At 42.9% G+C, this 26,207-nt stretch overlaps 1 long non-coding RNA gene across 1 annotated transcript; it reads left to right on the top strand.

Annotated features, from left to right (window-relative positions):
* The first annotated feature begins 628 nt into the window (after positions 1–628).
* Positions 629–26,207, top strand: LOC106026729 (uncharacterized). Its single transcript, XR_002790175.2, has 3 exons — positions 629–741; positions 16,183–16,301; positions 25,402–26,207. It is a non-coding gene; the product is annotated as an uncharacterized LOC106026729 (long non-coding RNA).

Raw genomic sequence — 26,207 nt, 5'->3', positions numbered from 1 at the left:
TGTGCAGTCCTGGATTCAATCTTCAGCTCCGTAAAAGATAAAATAAAATAGACCTTAGTCTCTGCCTATACTTGCTAAATGAGAATCTCTGAGGCTAGGGACCCAGAATCTGAATTTGTATGTTAAAATACTCAAAGTGCTCTGAGTCATGGCCAAGGTTGAGCACTCCTGGAGGACTGGAGTCTTGTCCCTGTCCATTTTTTGTTTCAGGATAAACAATGACCTTCTCGTCTGGAATGCTAATTACTCATCACCATCCAAACCACTATTGACCAAATAAGCATCCCTGGCCCATCCCAGAGAAAGGATCTGGGTGGAGTGGGGAGAGGGGCACTGAAACTAAGGTTCCCCTGACCTCAGGCACAGCTGAGTCAGAGCCAGCCAAGGCCCAGTGAGCAGGAGTGTCGAACGCACCCCCCACTTCCCCTTGAGGGAGCCACAGTCCTTATCTCAGTGGATGGAGCAGCAGCACCCACTTATTTCCTTAATGGGCCATTGCTCTTAATGTGAATGAAGGGTTGGTGAAGAATGAAAACAGCCCAGCAGGAGCTGCATGCATTTGCGATGAGACAGAAGCACAAATCTATTCCTTGTTTAAAGATCACGCTGCTAAGAATAGAAGCTGAAACACAGGCTCAAGAGTGTGCACACACAGCCCTGAGGAAGGCCACGATGGGACGGCAGAAATTCATAGCCTAGTAGAGGATGATCTGAGAATTGGAGAGCCTCACAGCAGAAAAGGTACCTGAGATCACACCCTCTAATTGCTTCTTTTACACGTGGGGAGGCAAAGGCCCAGAACAGGACAATCCCCAACATCTTCCAGAAACAACACAAGCAGCACTGGAATTTAGATTTTGGACTCCGCAGCTTCAGGTGCATCTCAGTGTAGCACAATGGCTTGAGGACTCCAGGGCTCAGAAGGCTGGGCAGGGCCAATGTCATACTGTTACTGCCAGGGAGGATCAAGCAAAGAGAGGCACCACTGCATTATCAAAACAAGGAAAAATAGAAAATTACCTACATGTTCATTAATGAGGATGTGGTGGAGAAAATGATTCCGTAGGCATAGTGTTAAAATATGTAGTCATTAAAATAATTTTTGCTTAAACTGAACATTGAGAGAGCTAGGTGCTATGGTGTGAAAGTTTGTCCTTCCAAAATTCCTAACCCGCAATGGGATGATAGCGAGAGGTATTTAGGAGGTGATTAGGTGATCAGGCTCTGCCGTCGGGAGCAGGGTTACTGCGGCTATGAAAGAGGGGCCCCTTCCCCCTGTGGGTCCACAGAGACAGCCCAGTCTATGAAGCACAGAGCCCTCACCAGACTCAGACTCTGCCAGTGCTTTGATCTTGGATCAAGAATTGTAGGAATGAATGTCTGTTGTTTATAAATTACCCAATCTAAGGTACAGTAAAACCTTGGTTGGTGAGTATAATTTGTTTCAGAAACATGACTGCAATTCAAAGCACTTATATATCAAAGCAAATTTCTCTATAAGAAATAATGGAAACTCAGATGATTCATTCCACAACCCAAAGATATTCATATAAAAATGATTGCAATACTATAATATACTACAAAATGATGAAGAAAATATAAAATACAAACAAAAATGAACAATGTAACCTCCACTTACCTCTGACAACCTTTGTGGCTGGGATAAGAGATACTAAAGGGGAGAGTTTTGTCGTGTATGATGATGACTTTCACTATTACTAACAGATTCACTACTATCTACAGTATTGGCTCAATAGAATCTTTTTCTTTTCACACAACTCTAACAAGGAATCTACCCAATGATATTTGCTTTTGGCCCTTTTGAGGATTTTGTGGAAATGTAACATTGCATTGTCATTAAACAGATCCATTGCTTTCATTGTTACAGCTTTATTTATGCTTTTCTACAAAGTTTTATACTGTTTGTCACATTTTACACAACTCCCTAAGCTCATTAAAGTGAAGGGGTCCTCCTTTCCTTCCTTCTCTACAGATGGGATCTCCTCCATAACCTCTTGCCTTGGTGTGTGTGTGTGGGGGGGGGAATCAGTCAATACTGCAGAGAGAGAGAGACAGAGAGAGAGAGAGGAGAGAGGGAAAGAGAAGAAAGGAGAAAGAGGAGAGAAGGAGGCAGAGAATGGGGAACCACTGGCTCAGTTGTGATCATGTAACTTTGGGCATCATGTACTACTAATATTGCAAGACATCATCTGTTTATCAAGTTAAAACTTATCAGAAATGTTAGCTCATCTTGTGGAACATTCCAGAAGTTACTTACAATTCAATGCTCTACTGTATCTTTTATAGCAGCTTGAATGAACAAATGCAGTAAGATACAAACAGTGTAACACATTTATATATCCTCTTAATTTTTAAAGATTGCAGTACTGCAATTGAATCCTGGGCCTTGTCCATCCCGGGCAATAGCTATATCCTCAGCTTCTATTTATAGTTAGGAAGAAAGATATGTATATGCTACTATTTATCATGCACTTACTATCATGCTGGTGCTGTGCTAATTACTAAAACATTACCTAATTTAATCCACAAATCAACCACTTGATTGAGTTGTATTGCTATTTACGTTTTACAGAAAGGAAATAGTGTAGAGATGTCCTAGATGTCCTAGTATAGAGATGCTAACAAATGACAGAGTGCATATTTGGACCCTAAAGGTTTGAGTTCCAGAGCACTTACATTCAACATAAAAATGAAAAAAGAAGAACAAGCAGACTGGCAGGGCACCCAGTTATCCTAGAGGATAAAATCACAAGTATAGTTTTTGGCTTTTTGTCTTATTTTCTTTGCTTCTTTTTCGTTATTGCTTTTGCTTTAAAAACCCCCATTCTCTTCTCTCCCCAGATTCTGGTAACCTCTAGTCTAATTTCTATGTCTGTGAACTTTCCTATTCTAAGCTTTCAGACAAGTGGAATCACATGACATATATCTTTCGGTATCTGGACTTTTGGGTTTGGTTTGTTTTTTAAGAGTCTTGGTATGCAGCTCAGGTTGGCCTCAAACTCTTAATACTCTTGCCTCAGCCTCCAAGGGCTGGAATTACAGGGTATGTGCCATTGTGCCCAGTAGGTGTCTGGTATATTTTGTTTAGCTCATGTTTCAAGGTTATCCATGTGGTAGCACATAATCATGGTTCATTCTCTCTTATGGTTGAGTAATATTCAATTAAGTGAATATACTACACTTTGTCCATTCTTCTGTTGATGGACATATGCATTGTTTGTATTATCTTCTGGCTGATATAAATAATGATGCTGTGGACATTCATGTAGAGGAACTGTTTGAGTTCCTATTTTCAAATCTTTTGTGTCCAGGCTTAATTGTAAAAACACTGGGTAATATGGTAGTTATTTATAGAATTTCCATACTCTATTTCACAGCTAGTGGGCTGTTGTACATTCTCATCAATGATGTATTATGATTACAGCATCTCCATATCCTTGTCAACATGCTATTTTCCTTTTGTTGTTGTTGTGTTTTTGCAGTGCAGAAGGCTGAACCTGGGGCCTTTGACAAGCACTCTACCACTGAACACTCCTCCATTCACTTTTTTTTATTCTAGGCATCCTAGTAGGTGTGAAGTGATACTTCATTGTAGTTTTTGTGTTTTTTAAAATTTTATTTTGAAAGTAGTAAAATACGACAGAACAAGACAGAATAAAGCCAACTAAGATCGTACAGTGAAATTGGTACAGAACTCACAGCAGGTTACCGGGATAACAGTAATAGGTATCACAGTATATCTCATTATCTTCACAATAGTTGTTCTTTCAATCACATATATCAAAATGAAATGAAATACAGAACATTATAGAACTTATCAAAACAGAATATTGAATAGAGCAGTACTATTAATCAGAATAGAGCAAAACAGTAATAAAAATACTTGTCTTCAAAGAGATGGTAGAAGGAAATCCCCCTTATTTGCTATGGTCAACCTCCCAGGGGACACTCAGATTTCTGGTTCCCATTTGCTAACAAGGGGACAGGAGAAGGGGGGTAGGGGAAGTGGGATGTTTGACTCTAGGCTGTGCACTAGTAGGTTCAATATTGCTTAGCAGGGAGGCAGGCTGGTTGCTTGGTTTCCCAGCTTCATAAGTTCCAACATGGCGCGGATCTCAGGAGATACTGGTGGTTCTCCCCCTGGAGGGGTCATAGTCTGCCACACCACAGCCACTTATCAGGGAGGGGAGGTGCTTGTTTGGTTTCCCTGTAGTTTTGATTTGTATTTCCCTACTGGCCTGTATTCAACAACTTTCTACCTGCTTGTTGTCATTATTGTCTTGTTTTGTTTTGAGACAGTATCTTCTGATGTAATCCAGGATGGTCTGGAACTTTCTATGTAGCCTAGACTGGCCTCAAACTCACAATGATCCTCCTGCCTCAGCCTCCGGAGTGCTGGGATTATAGATGTGCACCACCACACCCAGATCTACATGCTTATCGGCCATTTATATATCTTCTTTGGTGAAATGTCAGTTTAAGTCCTTTACCCATGTTTGTTTGTTTTTGTGGCTATTTGTGTTGTGGTGCTAACCTCATACCAGGCAAGCATGCTATCTCAGAGCTAGATTCCCACTCTTTTGCCTATTTTTTAGTCATGTTGTTTATCTTTTTGTTAAGTTTTAAGGGTTGTTTGTATTTTATTCAATATTATTTATTTTTATTTTCTGGTACAGAGGATTGAACCCAGGGCCTCTGCACCTCTGCACTGAGCTACACCCCCAGCCCCCCACCTATTTATTATTTAGACACAGGCTCTCACTGGTCACTAAATTGCCTAGACTCAGTTTCCACTTGTGATCCTCCTGCCTCACCCTCCCAGAGTTCCAGGATTATAGATGTGAAGCACCATATCCAGGTATGGAGTTTTTCCTATATTCTAGATATAAACTCTTATCCTGTATGTCTCTTACATATACGTCTCTCATTCTTGAGATAATCTTTTCAGTCTCCCAGTAGTGTTCCTTAATGCACATGTTTTTAATTTCAATGAAGTCCCATTTCCATTTTTAATAAGCTAAAACATTGAAAAGTTATGTCTATGACAAATTTTGATGATCTAGGCCAAAAAAGGAGCCATAGTTGCATATGTACAAACTAACCATGTAAAAACAGTGCTAGTTAGATCATCTGGAAAGAATTAACTATTCCAGGAAGACCGAGAATGAGTGTCAGTAGATGGAAAACACTCTGTCACCCTCCATCAGTCAGGTGCTGTGGCTGGCTGGCTTCTCACTTCCCTGCTTTTCAGAGAGGCCTGACTGCAGCTCTGGTGAGCTCAGTCTCTAACACCTACACCTGGTTTTCAGAGCTACTAGTAGATCCTCATCTTTTCCACACCCCTTCCCAGGACCTTCAAAAGATGTGGGAAGAACATGGACAAGAGCTAATGAGTGGAAGGGAGAAAAGAGAATCCTTTCTTCCTTTAAAGGACAGACTCAGACTTCCGTAGCCTTTGGGACAGAAGGATGTAGCTTCAAGAGCAGCCATGTGGATCTAGGTTAGACAGCTGGCAGAATCTGATGATGAAGCAAGACAGACAGCTCCTGGGGAGCCCTTTAAAACACCAGGCTTTTAAAGCCCCATTTCTGCTTCACAGAATCACACTGTTTCGGGAGAAAGCTGAAAGGAAATGCTTTGTGATTGCAATCGTCCCTCCGGTGTCCTGTGGGGCACTGGATGGGCTGTCACCCTCCCGCAGGTGCAACAGCAGCAGTGTGATGAGAACAAAGGAGATTCTCTTCAGCAGAACACTGAGAATCCCTGGAGAGACAACGGGAGACCTGGCATCCTGGAACGTATTGGGGCTCAGAACACAACACCCCTAAATATGACAGTGGATCAGACTTTGCCTCCTGCAAACACGGAACATCACTGGTCTGTTTTGATCTAGTTGTTCTGAGAAACCACAGACATAGGAGTAGCTCTGAAAACCTGTCTTTGTATAAAAGAAAGCTACATCTGAATAGAAAATCTACGTTAGTACAGTATTTTTTTTTTTTTGTCTTTTTTGTTTTTATTGGTACCAGGGATCGAACTCACGACTGCCTGCTTGCAAGGCAGGCGCTTATGCCGCTGAGCTAAATCCCCAGCCCTGTTAGTACAGTATTATGTGGCTTATGACTGACTTGTATAGGAAGATAGCTCTGGTTTCTAATGGTCTTTTACTTGAGAAACCCTACCCAAATAACATGACAGCCTTTTCTCCTATATAGTTCCTCCTCTCATAGTTTGCAAAGCCATTCCACTCCCAAGCACCTATTCCTTCTTGTAAGCTTAGATTTAATTGTCTAACCTTTGTCAGGTCTCATATTATGTAGGCTTCCCATGCACATATATGTGATTATGGATTTTTTTCTTCTGTTAATCTGTGTTATGTCAATTTAGTTGATAGTGTGGCTGAAAAACCTAGCAGAAGGTGGGTGTTATAGTTTATATCTACATATTATTCCAAAGCCTCATGCTCTCAGAGACAGGACTTTTGGGAAGGCGATTGGATTATGGGGCTTATAGCTGACTTGTCAGGAGACAGTGTCTGGTCAGAAGATGTAGGAAACTGGAGGCATGATCTAGAAGGATATGTCTCCCTTCCCAGCTTCTCCTCTCACTCTCTGTTTCACTGCTTACATGAAGTTAACAGCTTTTCTTCTGACAGCCCATCTGCCTCCACCCTGCTTTGGAGCCAATTGGATGCATTGTAAACATGAACCAAAATAAACCTTTCCTCCTTGAAGTTGAGGATATCAAGTATTTTATCCCAGCTATGAGGGAAGTGACTAAAGCAAATTTTGGTAACAGAAGTAGGATAGCCACTGTGATGCTACCTAAACATGTGATTCAGAAGCTTTTGGAGCTGGTGCATGGGATGAGTTCAGGAAGGCTTGGAGATTCTGGCTGGAGAAGCAGCCCTAGAATACTGTAACTGAGATTGGTGGGAGAGTCTTGTCAGAGTTTAGAAGATCAGAATGCTACTTAAAAGTCAAATGGTAAAGACTATGCTCAAGAATGACATACTCATTAATCTGGTGGGGGAAATTTCAGGCAGCTCAACACTCAGGGTGTGACATGAATATTTCTGGCAGTTTTTAGCCAAGTTTATACTGAAAAGCAAAAGCAAATGGCAAGCTGAACGATTTCAGAAGTCTTGGGTCTGGCTAGAAAAAAAGCTCTGGTAAAACTGGGATCTATAAAATTTTGGTCAAGGAGGGCTTGGTTGCTGAAAGAATTGAAAAGAAACCAAGTACTTTGAGTCAGGATAATGGGAAGGATGCCTTGAGGGCTTGTGTGGAAACAGCAAAATCCTACCCTTTGCCCTGTAAAAGTAAGAGACTTTGCTTTGAGAAGAGAGCCCCAGGGCAACCTGCTTAAGAAGGATCACCTAGAAAACTTTTTATGAGATTTGGTTTGCAGCACTCAAGAGGCCTCTGCAGCCATTATACAAAAGAGCCTAGCCCTGGTACCAATACAAATGAAAAAGACAAAAAAAAAAAAAAAAAAAGATAAACAAAAGAGCCTAGCCACTTCGGGAGTGGAGCTGGTGGCAGTCTTTGGTGTCATCCACATGGGGGTGGATCCATAGGTACGCAGAATATAAGAGTTGTGGGGTCATGGAGGCTTCTACCAGATTTTAGAAGAAGGTCTTGCGGGCCAGTGTGCCCCTGAGATGGCAGTGCATGACACTGTGAGGGTGAAGCCAAAGGCGCAGTAGCAACCCCAGAAATTTGGAGAATCCAGAATGTAGAATGTCTGAGGAAAGCTATAGATACCAAGCAAAGTGGGCCCAAAAGAGAAGCCATGAGAGCTAAAATCACTGGCCATACCGTGGGGATGGGACCACTCAAGCCCTTGGCGCTTACATTTTTGCCCCTGGGACTAGACATGAAACTACAAGAGTTAATGTTTGCTCTGAGTTTCAGTCTTGCTTTTTTTTTGTACTGGGAAATAAGCTCAGGACCTCACATTTGCCAGGCAGTGCAGTGCCGCTGAGCTATATCCCCAGCCCTGCAGTCCTGCTTTCTACCCCTCTATTTCTCTCTTTTGGAATGAGAATGTTTATCCTGTGCCATTATATGATGGAAGTGTTTAACTTTCTTTTTGATCTTTACAGGAGCTTATAGCTAAGCATTTACCTTCAGTCTCAAAGGAGACTTGGACTTTTCAGCAATGCTGGAACTGTTAAGACTTTGACAACCCTTAGAGATGGACTAAACGCATTTTGCATAAAGAGGTGTATATGAACATTTTGAGTACCAGGGGCAAGGTATTATGACTTATATTTAGATGTCCTCCAAAAGCCTCATGTGCTCAGAGGCAGTACTTTTTAGAAAGTGATTGGATTATGAAAACAGTATAGCTGATTTGCTATTAGCAGGTGGAGTCTGTTCAGAAGACATGGATCACTGGAAGCATGGCCTAGAACTTGTATCTCCCTTTCCAATGCATCCCTAACTCTCTGCTTCAATGCTGCCATGAGGTGAGCAGATTTCTCTCCCCTGTGCCTCACTGCGATGCTACACTGCCTTGGAATCAGCCAACCATGGACTTATAAACAGGAGCCAAAATAAACCTTTTCTCCCTTATGTGATAAGTGCCATGTGTCCTACCTACAAAGAAAAAGTGACTCACACACTGGATATGGTGGTACACACCTATAGTCTTAGCTCCTTGAGAGGCTGAGGCAGCATGATTAGAAGTTGAAGCCCAGCCTGGGCAATCTAATGAGACCTTGTCTCAAATTTTAAATGAGGACATAGGAGCTAGAGGCGCAGCTCACTGCTGGAGTGCTTGCACTGTATATAACACCCTTGATTCAGTCCCCAAAACTGGAAAAAAAAAAAAGGGCCTAGCAGAATGGAACTGGAGGGGCCTGAGGATTTAGCTCAGTGAAAGAGGGGTAGTGCCATCTTTCCTTAACCGACAAATGTAACAAAAGGAAGGGATCTGAGATGGCTGTCTGCATTCCTTTTCTTTGAGTCGGGGTAAGACATTACCCTGAGACATTAAAAAAACTCATCAAATAACAGTTTCTCGCCCAAGTTCTGGAACAATTGAGAAACAGGACATGAAAAACCAAAAGGTGGGGATCAAAATGTCAGTTTGATTAGATGTGAGTTCCCATGTGCATGGTTCCCAGAATAAACTGACTACCTGTTACAGGAAGGGCTGTGAAAATCACAGGCCTCTTGGTTCATTGTTTTTTGTTTTGTATCAGAAATTGAATTCACGAGGCCGGCACTGTACCGTTGAGCTCTATACCCAGCCTCTGGAGTCTCTTCTTATGGGGGTCTGGAGTAAACTTTCCTCTTCACTTAGGGTGGCTCCCCCAGAGAACAAAGGGAAGAGATAAACTGCGCATGCCTACTTCCTTACACAGAGGGGTCCCACTCTGTTGATGTTCACATTCTAATGGTATCAGTCACATGCGGGGGGGGGGCAGTGTTCTAGCTTAGTGGTAAAGCCCTTGCTGGGATCCCTCCTGGCCTGGTAGATCTGGCCTAATAAGTGGACAGTAAATGTTCTCCTTGAAAGCCAAGACTTGTTAGGTAGCCAGTAACCAGCCTGACTCAAACTGAAATAAAAAGAGAATTTCCTGTGGTCCCAGTTTCCAGGGAGGCTGAGGCAAGGGCACTGTTTGATCTAGCTATTTTAAGCCAGCCTGGGCAATATAGTGACATGCCCATCTCTTATCTCTCCTCTCTTCTTTTCACACTTTTTTTTTTCAGCGCTGGGGATCCAACGCAGGGCTTTGCACATGCCAGGCAAGTGCTTTTCCACAGAATTGTATCTCTGACCTAACCTTGTCCCCTATAAAATAAAACAAAATGAGGGAGAGAGAATTGAGCGGTTGGTGTAAATAGATGACACAACAAGCAAGTGACCAAGAGAGACCACGGATTTCTTCAGGCCTCTTTTCTTTTCTGTCTCAGCTCTCCGTTCTCCGTGGCTTTAGTCTTAGATACCAGGATTCCACTTCCCTTCCTTTCCCAAAGCCAGGGCTTCTCAGACTTCAGTCTGAAGGAGAACCACCTGCAGGGCTTGTTAAAAACATAGACTGCTGGGCCTGGGATGTAGCTCAGCAGTATAGCACCTGCCTGGCAAGTATTAGACCTTGAGTTTGATTCCCAGTAGCAGAGGACGAAACAAAACACAGACTGCTGATCCCCACAACTGGAGTTTCCGGTTCAGTGAATCTTGGGTGACATTAGACAAATGGCATTTCTAGCAAATTCCCAGGTTGTCTGAGGCCATATTTTGAGAACAACTGCTCTAGAAAGTTTCTGATGAAAAGAAATGGAGAGTCCCTCTCTCAACTGTTCTGTCTCATATCAAAAGTAGACTCAAAAAAAAGAAAGAAACACAAAAAGCTAAGACCTGGAATTGAGTTTCATTGGTTTGAATTGGCCTCACGCCCATCCCTGAACCAGGAACTGCTGTGATGTTCTTCTTGGCCTGCTTGGCTCCTAAAGTTCCCTGAGTTCCCCTGAAGTACCTAGAGAAGCAAGAGAGGATAACTTACTTGAGTTATCTTGAAGAGAAAATCAGCAAAGGATACAAGTGCATGAAACCACTATGAGAAGAATGGCAAATAGATTGTGGGCAGGTAGAAACAATGTTCTTTATCATTAGTTTTATAGATTAGAGAACAATCTCTCTCTCTCTCTCTCTCTCTCTCTCTCTCTCTCTCTCTCTCTCCTTTTCTCTCTCCCTCTCTTTCCCCCTCCCCCATCTCCTTTCTTCCTTCCTTTCTGTAGTATTAGAGGTTAAACCCACCTATATTCCCAATCCCTTTTAAAATTTTGTTTTGTTTTGAAACAAGTTCTTGCTAAATTACTAAACTGTCCAGGCTGGGCCTAAACAAGAGGTCTCCCTACACTGGGCTGCCAGAGTCCTGAAACAATAGTTATGTGCCACTGCACCCCACTTTTTGTGACATAGTCTTGCTATGTTGACTGGGTTGCTGTCAAAATCCTAGCCTCAAACTATCTTCTGCCTTAGCCTCTTATGTAGCTGGGACTATGCACCACTCACAAAAATACTTAATGGCTGGGTTTACCGAATGTAATCAGACACAATAGAAAGAGTACATGTGGGCTACTTATTTATTTACTTATTTTAATGGTGCTAGGAATGACACCAGGGCCTCAAGCATACTAGATAAGTTATACTCCAGGTCCACGCCCAGTATCTTGCTGCAGGGGAAGAACTACAATATTTGGAATTAGGGCAAAAATTCAAATCTCAAAGTGACCTTTTATTGAGGGCACAGTTCCTTAATCTCTCTGGCAAGGATAATATTTCAAAAGGCCATTGTGAGAATTAATCAAGTTAACTATCCTTAAGATTAGCCCAGTAGTACTTACTGGGCTCACAGTAGATGTTCAGTAAGTATTTCATATTACAGAGCCCAAGCTTTCAGCAAGGCAACAGGCAGTGGCGGGAAAGGGCATTGCTGGAACCTTGGGAGAGATCTGCGGGGCTAAGCTCAGAAGCCAAGTGGGGCTAGAGGGAATTGTAGGCTGGAAGAATGGGGCCACAGAGTAAGGCTGAGCTCTCTGGACTGTACAGCCTCCGCTGGTGGCCGTCACAACTGATTACCGTGTGCCTAAGGCTTGGCTGTAGGAAAGAAGACAGAGGTTGGAGAGAGGAAAGAGATTGTCCTCTATGGCCTCCAGTCCCCCAGGCCTAGAGGCAATGGAGAATGGGGGGTAATTTGGATCCCCAAATGGCTTGTGGAACCTCCCCAGGTCCACAGAACAGGATGAAATTTGATGGGGACAGCAGGACAGAGGAGGATCATTCATTGCCATCCCAGAGCTCCTCCCGTGGCTTCTTGCTCTTTGATTCTTCACTTCTCTTTGTTTCTATTTCAGCCTTTCTGTCTCTGTTTCAGTTTTTCTCTTTGTTTCTGTCTCAACTGTCTAAGGTTCTTTCTCTGTTTTACTCACGTTTCTCTCAAAAACAAGCTGGGGGTTCCCTAGAAAATTTTTCTTTGCATCACTAAAACACAGAACAAAACAAAACAACAAAATACTCAGAGGCTTCACTTATTCACAAATGCCTATGAATCTAAAAGCCAGTGCAATAATTTAGATTCACACATTTATACCATACATAAAAATAGATCTCAGACAGATTAGACAGTTAAATATATAAAAGCCAAATTACAGAAAAACTGGCAGGAAATTGAATTCACTTTTTATCAGATCTTTGGAGAAATGGTAAGTCTTAAAGCATTGAGGCAAAAGAAGAAATCACAAAGGAAAAAATGAACAGATTTTATTACATAAAAATGTGAAGTTTCTATGCAAAGAAGAGTAACAGAATAAAAAAATAGGTTAGAAGAATGTTTAGTAAGGATTCAAAGAATCAATATCTGAATTATGTAAAGTTCATATCATAGGAAATTAAAGTTTGAATAAACAATCATCTTCCCATAAATTAAAATCTAGCAACAAGCCAAGATAAAGAAAAGTAGTTTCTTAGTCTTGAAAATGTGCAAATTAAAATATTAATAAGAACCATCTCTACTGTTACATTAGCAAGAACTAAAACAATGGTAATAGGCAATTTTGTGGTCAGGTAAATTTACATAATACTTTTGGAACGCTATTTGGCAATAATTATCAAGCAACTTTAAAACTATTTGTACCTTTGTCCCTTAATTCCATTCCAAAGAATTTATCCTAGGGCAGCAGATTTTAAAATGTGCTCTTTGCAATTCCAGAAATTCAGCTGAGCTGTCTGCAGAACTACTAGGGGTGGGTTTGGGGCTGTAAGTAGAACAATTGGTGGTTATGCTTACCAACTTGATTGGTTTGGGAGCTGCTAGGGGATTAGCAAAGCACTCTTCTGGGTATGTCTGGGTGGGTCATGAAGTTGTGTGTGCGTCTAGAGTCTATGGCCCTTCCTCTCTGGTGTAATCCTCCTACTCTTCTTCCCGACCACCATAAACTAAGCATCTTTGCTCCACGACAAGCTTCCTCCATGAGGTTTCTGCCTTGGAGCTAGGCAACCATGGACTTTCCCCCTGAAACCATAGGCCCAATTAAACCTTTCCTCCTTTAAACGGTGGGTATTAGGTATTACGTCCCGGTGATGGGAAAGCTAACATAGAAATTAGTCTTGACTATCTTGACCAATAAGGCAATATGCTAGGAAAATTTAGAGGTTTGCCAAATCAAAAGGAAGCTGAAAAATCAGGTTCTAAAAATGAACAAGAAAAAAGAAAATTTCAGAGGGCAAGGCATCTGTTAACACTTGCACTTCACAGAGCAAAAACCCAGAAGGTTCAGGTAACACTGCTGCTGAGAGGATAGTGACCTTCAGTGGCTTCCACAGGATTACCTGGCTGTGATGCATGACATAGGAAAGCATGATTGGGGACCCTAAATCATATAGCTGAGGCGTGGCAAAAATAAGTAGACACAAGCAAACGCACAGAGTAGCTCACACAGGAATGGCAGGGGGTTAGAAAGGAGATCAAGAGTTTTGCTTCTAGGTCTGGAGAGCTGCTTTGGATCCAGAACAACTTTCTTGATCCAGGCCTTCTGGAAAAGCTGGACTCCAGCCCCTTTTGCTAAATTACTCTTTTCTCTTTTTGGCCAAGTGATTTCATGTAGACCCTGTAGTCAGTGTATGTATGCAGTTCTAGCAACTGTTAGAACCTAAGGTAGCAGTGAAGACAATTGTGTAAAAATTCTCTTTGCATTTAGACAGGAAAGGGACAGCAAGAAAGAAAAACAATTGTTAAAGGGAGTTTGTGGGTGGTATTTCTTTTGTACATGTTACCACTGCTACAGCCCCACCTCCAATTTAAGAATCAGAGATAATGCATAGAAATGTTTCACATATGTACGAATGGGTGCAGAGGAAACCATTGTTTGATCCCCAATGCTCATAACATCCGGAGCTCCAGCAAACCAGAATTATATCACAGATCAGGAGCCATCCGGGCAGGTAACTGACAGGACAGAGGACAGTGAGAGAAAAGGGGGTGCAGGGAGCTGAGGAAAGGCAGACTGGCTGCCCTGGGGCGTGGGCACACATCACTGTATGCCTGGGCTCTCACCCAACACCTAGCCCAGGCCAGTCTGGGGCAACACACTTGCGGTGACCCAGGAAGGGCACTGAACTGGGCCGTGCTGCGAGTCGGTACCAAGCCAGGCAATCGGGCAGGCCCGGGTCATATGCCACCCTCTCACGAGCCTGCATTCCTCACCGGCTTCAGATTTCCCTCCCCAGCTACCCAAGGCCACGTCGGTCTTATTTTAAAACGACAGAAATACGAAGCAATTACAGGGACGCTGGAGGAATATGGAAATGGGAGTCAGAGGAGCTGGATCTGATCTAGTGTCTTGACACATGTGTGACTGAGTCATCTGGCTGCTTCAAGCCTCGCTTGCTTTTCCCGTCCTGTCGCTGACCTGGGGTTCATAATCATGTGTATTCCAATTAGTAGCTTTGAGTTTTACAAATAAAGACCAGAATGGTGTAAGAAAGGACATGTGAGAGCCAGGTGTGGTGGTGCATACCTGTAATCTCTGCATTCAGAGGCTGGAAAGTTCCTTCCTATCCTGGAAGCACCTTGGCCAAAAGTGCCTGGGACAAAATATCTGACACCCAAAATGAAGTCAGGAAAGGTTTATTTAGCTCATTGTTTGTGGAGGTTTCAGCTGGCTCCAAGGCAGGGTGGCAAGAAAAGGGGCAACACTTCAAGGCAGTAGGCAGAGCCAGAGAGAGGTGAACAGCCCCTTCTCCCTTATATTGTATGCAGCCTACCCTCTCCCAGCCCCCAGGGCTGACATGGAGCTCACAAAATCTCTGGGTGCTCCTCTTGCACAGGTGGAGGTTGTTTCCAAAGTAAGGACCCTGGCTCCTGGCAGAATCCCTTAAACTTCTCAAATTCTCGAAGTTGACACAATGTAGGAACCATAACACCCTATCTCAAAATAAAAAATACAAAAGGGCTGATGATGTAGTTCAGTGCAAAGGCCTTACATTCAATCTCTGGGATGAGAGAGAGACAGACAAACAGAGAGAGACAGACACAGATAGAGGCAGAGACAGAGAATGGCATGTAGAAAGTACTTTGTAAATTATGAAGGACTATGCTGATGCCAGGATCTGCTCATCAGATGTATAGTTTTTAGGACTTAATATTTCCAACATTTTTGAATGTTATTTCTGTATACTATTACCTGACCACTTTTTACTTTCCACAGCTTTAATAGAAGAGCACAGTGAAATTATAATTCAGGAAGAGAAGGAAAATCAGCAAAAGAGAGCATAAATCTGCCAACATAATAAAATTTCCAAGATCAAGTTTTGAAGTTAGTTTTGAGTTTCACATCAGACAAAGTGGAGAAGGAACTATGCTCATGATTGGAGAAGATGAATGCAGAGGGAAAGTTAAGCAGGTTAAAAGCCCATGGTGGCCGTGGAGTACTTTCTAAATCCATGTTACCGGAGTATCATTTGTTTACATGCTACTCTCATTGCTGTGTTTACATAACATACGTACTGTTAGTTCATTAATATGATTTTCTTTAGAACTTTCTAACAAAAGGTATTTCCTAAGAAAATTATAAATCACTCCTTAGAGTGTTCGTTTTGTATTCTGGGCACTGCGGTACATCCCTGTAATCTCAACTACTTGATAGGCTGAAACAGGAGGGTCACATGTGCTAGGCCAGCTTGGAAAATTTAGGAAGACACTGTCTCAAAATAAAAGCTGGGATGTAGCTTGGTGGTAAAGTGAGATTAGGTTCAATCCCCAGGGCAGAAAAAAAAATTAAGGTGGATATCTGCATATGTTTAAGCTACCCATGCCACACTTTGGGGGAATGCTATTACCCTTATTTTCATTTTTAAATTTTGTTTTGTTTCTCTTTTCTGTTCAGAGGATCAAACTCAGGGTCTTCACAACAAGCTACATCCCCAGCACCACCCCCTCTTCACTTTTTTTTTTTTTTTTTGTCTTTTTCGTTTTTTATGGGTACAAGGGATCGAACTCACGACTGCCTGCTTGCAAGGCAGATGCTTATGCCGCTGAGCTAAATCCCGAGCCCCTTCACTTTTATTTTTGAGACAGAGTCTCACTAAATTGTTAAGTTTCTCAGGCTCAACTTGAACTTTCTATCCTCCTGCCTCGGCCTTGTCCAGTGCTGGGATCACAGGTGCGAGTCCCCGTGGCCGGCCATCTGTTCTCCTTGTCTGATGGAATGCTTACAGAGGCCTGTCATGCAGTATCCACATGGACAGAGACCTGAGATATCACAAAGGTGAGTTTACAGGTGCCCTCGTGCAGACCACACCTGCTCAAGATCCTACATCCTGGGAAGGACAGGCTGGGACCTCTTGACCTCTAATGCCTTCGCTTCTCTTCCCCTACTCCTTCTTCCCAGCTACCCCCTTCCATCCTGCTTGACCCCTCGGTTGGGGTGTCTGTCCTTCTCCCAGACCACTTTGGAATTTCTCTTAATGTCTTTCCCTAGATTATGAAGTACAAGTAGGAAACAGCCATGATTTTGGAGATTGGACAGAGCAGTGAGTATGGAGGCAGAGTTTTACAGACCTCATCTTAATAAACTAATAAACGGGTAGTGGAAGAGCCTTGCATGAATTATGCAGGGTATAGTTGGGCGTGGTGGTACATAGCTGGAATCCCCCAGCACTCTAGGAGACTGAAGCAAGATCACAAGTTTAGATCCAATGTGGACCATTTGGCAAGACCCCATCTCAAAATAAATTTTAAAAAGGCCTGTGATGTAGCTCAATGCTAAGGCACGGGCACTGTGTTCAATCTCCCTACCTTAAAAATTGCATAAGATAAACAGAAGTAGCCAGAGGAGGGGAAGCAAATTTAAGGCTTAAAACTCCTGGCAGCCTGCAGCTTCTGGAGGTGGGCAGTGTCTGCCCTCGAGGAAGGAGTTCTTTTGAAGAAGTGGTGCGTGGTCCCCCACCGGTGGCTGAGCCTGCCAGAAGGGAGGTCACTCACCCAGGGCCCCCAGCGACCTTCCCTTTCAGAGCATGTCTGCCTGGGAGAGAGCTGCTTGTAACAGCCCTTGTAACACAGAGTCACCTTGGGCCCTAAGGAAAGTCATGGTAGTCAGGGCTTGCAGGGTAATATAAAAAAGGTGCTCTGGGAAGATGGAGATGGGTCTCCCTCACCCCAGAGGCGCCCCTGTTCTCACAGAGCTGCTGAGCTGCACTATCTCAGACCAGTGAGGACAACCAGCAGTTCTCATCCGGAGCTCAGCACCAGTAGGGAACGGCGTTGGGACTCCGCAGTCCTGCAGTCATGCTGCAACTGACCGAAGCCAGAGTCCCTGCTCCGGCCCTGCCTGATATCGGGCTCCCCCAAAGCATTCTGGGCTTCAGTGTCCTCATCTACATGATTATTTTCCTAATACTTGTCTTGCTATGAGAATGAGGAAATTTAAGTTCTGAGGTCAGACAGAGTTGATTTCTATCCCCAAAAGAATGCAGAGTTCAGTGACAGACGCAGACACATAAACAAAGGTTTACAGTAGACACTGGCACAAAAGCACTGATCTTGCTGCTTGCTGCAGCCATCACTGAGAGCAGGGATAGAAAGCAAAGCCCAGACTCTAGTGGAGACGCATGCCAAGTGGATAATCAGATGAATAATTAACTTGAAGGTTAATCATAAATATGACAGTGCCATGAAGGAAAAATAGGGGATGTTATGCAAATGCAAAACAGATCATAACATGACATAATCTTCTCTGGGAGATGATTCTGGATCTTCTCCAAAGAGTAACAGGAAATCACCTAAGTGAAAGGGTGATGGTAATCACCGTGGCATTGAAGACCAGATTAGAAGAAGACAACAGTGGAAGCATGGAGGCCTGCTGGGCGGATCATGCAATAATCCAGATAAGGACCCGGAATGGTGTGGATGAGGGCAGTGGGGAGACTTGACCAATGGTGGTAGAGCTGTCAGGACTCAGCGATGGACCACATGTAAAGCAAGGAAGGAAGAGGGGCTGCAATTAGAGAGTGAATCGTGGTGTCATTTCCTGAGATCAAGGTATTGAAAATGGTCAGCATTTGAGGGTATGATCTTTAGTTCAGTGTGGGACAGGCTGGGTTTCTGGTTGAAGTGGCTGTGTTTTAGTTTGGTCTTGTCTGGTCGGAGTGATTGTCCTCAGAAATCGGGAAAGTAGTTGGGGTCCTTTTGTTAAAGACAGGGTTGGTCTTTGGAGGCAACTCTAAAGGAAGCTGCAGTAAACAGGTAGAGGCCAACTGGCCCTAAAACATAGTAAAGAATAAGTAGAACACAGGCTTAGGAATGGCATCCATTGCTTTTGGTTCCCCTTAACTACCAGACATGTGACTTTGGTCTTGGTCTTGGTTTTGCTTTTGCTTTTGAGACAGGGTCTTGCTATATTTCAGGCTAGCCTTAAACTCATCGGAGATCCTCTCAACTGCTGGAATTATAGCTCTGTGCCACCATGTCAGGCTCAGCCATGTGACTTTGGGGAAGTTGCTTAATCGCTATGGGCATAAGACTTCTCATTTGTAGAAATGAAATAATGATTCATATCTTGCCAAATTATCATTAGAATTATACTATGTTATGATCAATGGTTCAAAAGACTTTCCCCTACTACAGGTAAGGACACTTCAGAGAAGCACTTTGCAGTACATCTTTTTTTTTTTTTTTGTATTTTTGTATTTTTACCAGTACCAGGGATCGAACTCACAACCACACGCTTGCAAGGCAGGCGCTTATGCTGCTGAGCTAAATCCCCAGCCCCTTTGCAGTACATCTTTAAGGTTGGTGTGAGATCGCTATGGCCTGAATGTTTGTGTTCCTCTAAAATTCCTATGTTGAAATCCTAACCCCTAATGTGATAGTGTTGGGAGGTAGGGCCTTGGAGAGGAAATCAGGTAATGAAGGCAGGGCTCTTATGAATGGGACTAGTGCCTTTACAAAAGACACCCTGAAAAGATCTCTCACACCTTCCACCATGCAAGGCTACAGTGAGAAGATGGATATCTATGGAACCAGAGCCCTTACTGGAGCCCAACCACACTGACACCTTGTTCTTGGATTTTCCAGCCTTTAGACCTATAAGCAATGTATTTCTAGCCTGAGTGGAATAACAAGTTCAATATCAACATGACTAAAAAAGTGACAAACCCAAAGCCCTCATCTTAGTAGAGAGATAGGATAGGATGGGTTTCTGCAGATATTTTAGGGATAGGCAATCTTCTCTGGTTACCACTTGCTAGCCACATGAATTGCAATTATTTGTGGTTCCTTGTTCTAAAAAATTGAGATAATAATGGTATCTGTCTCATGAGATTTTTGTATGGATTAAAAAAATAGTGGTGTAAAGAACCTTGTTCTTAACTAGGCTCCAAAATGCTAATTATTGTGTGTACTGTTCTATGTAATACAGCATCTGGCAGACAGTGAGTGCTCATTACATGTTTGCTCCCCTCATTCCTCCTTCCCACTCCTCTAGCTCCTCAGATCCACCTGCACACATGTTATGTGCTCGGGACTTACTCAGAGACAGTTCACAGAAGAATCAGAGCTCACTAAATTTTCATCTCTCATGGCACTTCCAACCCAGCCCTCTTTACAGAAATCTATTCTCCCTCTTTGTTCAGCAAGGACAACAGATAATATAGAACATTGTCATGTTGTTCGCAAGTGCTAGTTCCTCTTCTTCACTGGGCATGTAAGAGACAGAGGCTCTAGGCCATAGGTCACAGCATTGGTTGTGTTTCCATGACAACAGGCCAGCACAATTAGATGTGTGAGCAGAGAGGACCGGTGACACACAGCTCTCCATAGAATGCAGCTGACGAGCCATTATTATCTTCCTTGCAGGGGTGTAGGGTTAAGACAGGGTGGATGTGGTGAGGAGGAGTAGTGAAGTGTGCGATTGTGTGAGAGACTGGTTTTGAGAATGCCCTGGCTGTTCACTGCAGTAGAGACTCTTCGTTGAAATTTTTAAGGAAAATCTAAAGACAAAATACATTTTTTTCTAAATGCCACAATAGAAGAAGGTTCCTATTGCAACATGAACAACATGTGGCTTCAGACCTCTTTCTAGAAGGGTCATGAAAGACTTCATTTTTATAAAATCATCTTTATTTTAAAAAAGGAGAAACCGGGGCTGGGGATTTAGCTCAGCGGCATAAGCGCCTGCCTTGCAAGCAGGCAGTCGTGAGTTCGATCCCTGGTACTGATAAAAACAAAAAAGACCAAAAAAAAAAAAAGGAGAAACCTGCAATCAGTGTGTTACATACTTTCAGCTATGGGTAACAGGAAACCTAAATGAAGTAGTTTAAATAAACTTGTCCCTGACTTGTGATGGTTTGACTGATGATCTTTCAACTTTATGATGGTAGAGAAGTACAACATATTCAGTAGAAATTATACTTCAGATTCTGAATTTTGATCCTTTCCTTGCCTGTGATATGTGGCATGATGCTCTCTTGTGATGCTGGGTAGTGACGTTTCTCAGTCAGCCACATGATCATCAAAGCAAATAACAGAGAATATTGCTAAGCTAGGTTAGGCTTATTAAATCTTGTTTGACTTAGTGGTATTTTCAGTTATGATGGGCACAGGGGACACAATACCACTGGAAGTCAAGGAGATTTGTAATTGGAAGTTATTATCTCATGCCCCAGAAAATGTGGAGGTAAATCATCCTGGGCTGGTTTAGTCAGTGTCTCAGGGATATCAGCAAGACCTAAACGTCTTAGTCACTGTCTTCTTGCTGGGATAAATTTCCCGACACCCATAATTTAAAGGAAGAGGAGTTTACTGTGACTCACAATTTCAGTGCATGGTCAGCTGGCTCCAACACAGAAATAGCACGGCAGGAGGGGACAGGAAAGGAAAGCTGCTTGCATCATGGTGGCCAGAAGCAGAGAGTGAAGGGAGAAGGTGGGGAGGGAGATCAATCCTTCAGGCCACACTTCCAGGGACCCACCTCTGAGCAGGCCACACCTACCAGCCACATTCTCGGCTGCTGAACCATTAGTAGAGGAATCAATCCATTGATGAGCATGGAGCCCTGTGATCCACTCACTGTCCAAATGCCCTGCCTCTGTGTGCGTGGGAGTTTTGGGGGAATTCTAGATCTAAACCAGAGCACCAGACATTTCCCATCATTTTGCTTTTCTGTTTTTATCGTATATGCAGTGTTTCTTCTTATGGTTAACGGAAAGCCAAAGCATTTCCAGGTGTCAAAGGCAGGCATCTTATCTCCAAAGAGGGGCAGTTGCTCTTGCACATGACCTATTAGAAGTGAGGAATTCCTCTCTCAGCACTTCTAATGGGGAAGTCTTCCAGGCTTCCCATCATTGGCCCAGAGTCATACCTTCTCCCATGGCTTCAGGGTCAAGGATTTGGATTTTATTGAGGGAACTGGGAACCACTGAAAGATTTTCAACCAGTTGACAGAATTATAGATTTCTTTCTTTCTTTTTTTTTTCCAGGTCATTTAGAGAATAATATGGGGGATGGAGGGAGAGGGAGAAACAGATGATAAATATGAAAACCTGTTCCTAACTGTTACAAAATCTTCAAAGAAATGATGAAATCTCAACTAAGTTAGAGATGATGGGCATTGAGGATAGGAATCAGAGAAAGCAGAATGAATTGGACATAGTAAGTTGCCACTGGCCTTAAACACCAAGATTGACTAGAAGACTACTCGTATCTCTTGGTTTTGTGTCTGAGTAAGAGTTTGCACTAAAGGCCATCACTGGAGCAAATTTGAAGGAGGTGATGATTAACTCGACTAGGGAAGTACCCATAATGTATTGAGTTTGGGTACCATGGCATTTCCCAGGAGTAGAGCATACAAAGACCAAAAGCCCACGGAAGAGATATGGAGCTGAAAGTGTCAACCTGTAAGCAACTGATTAAAGCCAAAGGGATGGATGAGGTCTCCCAGAGCAAGAAGGGCAGGGTGCCAAGGACAGCCCTGAGCAAACAACATTGAAGGAATGAGCCTCACATGAGAATTCTGTGAAAAAGATGATTCAAAGAAGTCACAGATAGAAAGAGAATCCACTGGCCTTTCAGAAGCCAGAGAAAGAGGATTTCCAAAGAGTGAAACAAAGTGCTAAATCCTGGGGTGAGGGTGGGGTGGAAAGGAGAGGAGCGGGTGAAGGATTGGCTTCAGCTGCTTCACTGCCTTTGCTAACTATTGAGGTGAGAGTGAACACAGCGGATGTGCATATAGCATCTCTTTCTAGAAATCTGACTGTGAAGAGCACCAAAAAGATGATGTGAGAAGGAGGCACGTGAGAGAGAGAATTTCATTATGAAGGTGAATGAGGCTTGAGTATGTTTGTGAGCTGAAGTAGAGTCCAGGGCCAAAAAGACGCTACCACTATACTGCCTGTCCCAGATACAAGTCAGTATTGGAACAAAACTCCAACAGTTGGAGTTCTTTCATCCTTTCAGGCCATTCCAGAGGGACTCCAGGGCTGGCTCCTCAACCAGGGACCTCCAGGTACCACTTAGCTTCTGCTCTCACCATAGTGACACTCCTCCCCACACATCTTCATTGTTCTTAGGAAATTCAAGGGAATCTTTCCTGGTCTCCACTTAGTACACGCTTCCTGGGAATTATGTAAAATACTGGCTGTCTCTACCATCACCTCATTAGTGCTTGAGGGTGGTAATTTCATGGAAATGAGTCAGACACAATTGAGCTGGCCAGCAGGGAGCCATTTATACCAGAGGCATCTGTGTTCCGAGTCTTCCCTGCCTCCCTTGGGGTTGGCCCAACCATCGCTAGCCAGGCTTCCAGGGAGCTACATCCTCTTCTTTGGTCTTCGTAGCTGCAGACTCAGAACAAACTCTGCCCTAGCTAATTTGCTTGCTGTCTACTTCCTGGTGCCACAACTGCAGCTAGGAGCAGTAGCATCCCGTCTTGGGAAGGTTGGGGATGTGTGATCTGAAGAAGACCAGGAAAAGCTGTCAGCACTGCACAGATTCTCAAGAGAGCCGGGCTAACCCTAGTCCTCACTGATCCAGCAGGACACATGTAGAAGTATGTTTCAGAGAACTCTTCTTTATAGAAACTGCCTGCTTAACCCAGGGTGAGCCATGTTTCTGCTAGTTTTCATCCTCATCTTTGGTACTGGTCCAGGGCTCATATCTGGCCTAAGAGTTTGTCCCCGAATCTGGCTAGCATGCCAGCCCTCATCCTTGTATCTAACACATAATAGACTCTTGGTAAATATCCCTTAGATGATGTTCTGTCTTTGTGTTTACCACATACTCTTCACTTTATGAGGAATGTTTTTCTTTATCCTCACCATTTAGCTAACACTCATCCATCAAAGCCAACCTCAAATATGACCAACTTCCCCAAGCTGTCACTCATCCTCAACCTCTAATCTGTTCTCAGGGTTTATCCCTGAGGTAGAACTTTGTATTGAAAATATTTTCTTGTTCATCTACTATATTTATCTCTCTAGAGATAGAGAAATACTTGAGCTAGAACTAAAAATAGAGAAAATCTATGGCTTTCACTGAATAGCAGTTTCAAGGCTTATTTATATGGTAGCATGTATCAATGATTCGTTCATTTTGATTACCAAATAATATTCTTTTGTATAGATATGTGACATGTTATGTATACAGTCATCAGTTAATAGATATTTGGTCATATCCATTTTTTGGCTATGATGAATGTTGCTATGGATATTTGTGTACATGGTTTTTGTTTTATTTTTGTGTTGGGGGTATAGGTAGATTTACTTCCTAGCTTTGCCCCTTAGGACCTGGAAAAAGTGATCCCCAAACACAATGAGCACGGATCCCTGAGTTCTTGGTTCCTAAAAGTCATTGTCCACTTGAAGGAACCAAGGCTCTTTGGGAGAATGGTGGGTTCCAGAGCTCAATAGGGAAAGAGCAAGAGGAGCCTGGAATATCACTTTTTGTTCCAGAAATCAAAGAAAATCCAAAGCATGAAGAGGATAAGCACATCAGCTTGTGGGCACCTCCTCTGCCCAAATCTAGAACAATTTTCACACCAAAATAAAGAGTGGTAATAATGGGTCATATCCACTTGTGACGATTAATTAATTTTATGCATCACCTTGGTTGGGATACAGGGTGCCCATTATCAACATGATTCTGGGAGGGTGTTTCTGGTGGAGATTTTTTGTATTGGTGGACTCAGTAAAGCAGATCGATTTCCCCAGCATGGGATCAGGTGTGGTGTTTGTCCAATCAGTTGAAGCCTGTACAGAATAAAACTTCAGGAAGAGAGAATTCATTTGCTCTGTTTGCCTGTCTTTGGGTTGGAAGATGAGTCTGCTTCTGCTTCTGAACCTGGACTCAAATTAGAATTTACACCGTCAACTCTGCTAAGCCTTCAGTCTTCCAATTGCCTATATTGGGACTTCTCAGCATCCACAACTGTGTAAGCAAACTGCATATAAGAAGCCATTCACATACTGTTGTATGTAATAATAAATATTTGGAAGTTTGACAATGTATAGCATGATCTCAAAACACCTGTCACAAAGTGCTTATTAATTACAAAGGGAAAGAGACCAGATTTGCAAGGTAGAAACCTGGCAGATACCATCTTATCACATGATCAGAGTGAACATAATGAAACCATGTACCATCCGACAGGGCGTAATAAGAGCATAGCCTGACTCCTTCCAGAGGCTGGTACTTCCTGTTCCTAAGGCTCTAGTGCGCTGCCAGGAGAATGGACCTGCTTCTTTAGTGTCTGCCTCTGGCAGTATCTCCTGCTAAGGGGGTTTCCTGCGAAAGAAAAATCTGAGACACAAACCTGGAGATAGGTGAGTTGGGGAAGAGGATCTCAGGAGATAGGAAAGAAGAAATGGGGAAAAGCAAGTCAAAAGAAGAAAGGAAAGGAAATAGAAGGGTGCGTTACGAAGGCTGCTGCTGTGGTGTGGGGGCTGAGGAGTACGTAGTGTGCCTCAGAACTGTCTTCCCAAGCTGAACATGATGTCACACGGCTATAATTCCACAGTTCCAGAGGCTGAGGCAGGAGGGTGAACTCAGCCTGGGAAACAGGGAGCCTGTTTCAAACAAACGAATACATAAAGCAGAGGAAAGAGGCTGAGGATGTAGCTCAGAGGCAGGAAGTGTGCTTAGTGTACACGAGGCCCTGGGTTCAACGCCCAGCACACTCATGAAAATGCACCCGTGCACTGGACATTTTTCTCTACACTTTCTGCGATCCTCTTTGGTTCAGGACAGTTCCCAGTGGTATTAATCAGCATCCTTCGAGAAAAGCATCTTTTTGTTTTGTTTTGTTTTGTTTTTTTGTCTTTTTCCTTTTTATCGGTACCACGGATTGAACTCACGACTGCCTGCTTGCAAGGCAGGTGCTTATACCGCTGAGCTAAATCCCCAGCCCCTGAGAAAAGCATCTTTACTTGCACATGTACGAAGCAGCCTTTATAATATTGAAGATGCTCCGAGGCAAAAAGAGAAAAGACACGTGCTCCATACTTCAGTGCGATGCAACCACAGTGAGAGAGCTGGAGGAGCTCTGAGATGCTGGACATGTCTGTCACAACCCCTTCACCTTTTTGCAAGGTAAGAGTTTTCAACTGTTTTCTTTTTTTTTTTTTTAATTCTATTTAAGGAGAAAAAGAAAAAAAGCAGAGAAAGGGTACAAGTTATACAGATTTACAGAAAAAAATAAACAGTAGGAAATCACTAGTTAATGGATTACATATTGTCATCTTAGAAATAATTGTTCAAGTTACAAAATTAAAGCTTATAAAGTGGACATTCCAACAGTGAGACTGCAAACAGTTCTGTTCAATGATCCAACAAAACTCAGTAATATCATTATCTATCTTATACACTTAAATATACATGCAGTTATATCATTTAGAACACTTTCTTTTCCTCTCTTTTGTACAATGACAATTACACATTTTGGGTTTTGTTGCTCCAACAGTTCTTATTACTTTTTTGGAACAGAGTAGAACCAAATGTGACATAACAGAACAGAGTCGGTCAAATCAAAAGGGTGGACATAATAGATAATGTAAAAGCATAATACAAGGTGATCAACAATGGTTACCATAATGCCTCCCGCTATCACAGCTGTTGCCTAAACTTTCGAACCTGGTACTATCAAGCAAAACAGAATAGAGAGACATTAGTCAAAACAAGATGG

The sequence above is a fragment of the Cavia porcellus genome, unplaced genomic scaffold (genome assembly GCF_034190915.1).
Source record: "Cavia porcellus strain 051 isolate PalLab524CR breed Dunkin Hartley unplaced genomic scaffold, mCavPor4.1 scaffold_6, whole genome shotgun sequence".
NCBI classification, from domain to species: domain Eukaryota; kingdom Metazoa; phylum Chordata; class Mammalia; order Rodentia; family Caviidae; genus Cavia; species Cavia porcellus.
This window is presented reverse-complemented; position numbering and strand designations above follow the sequence as displayed.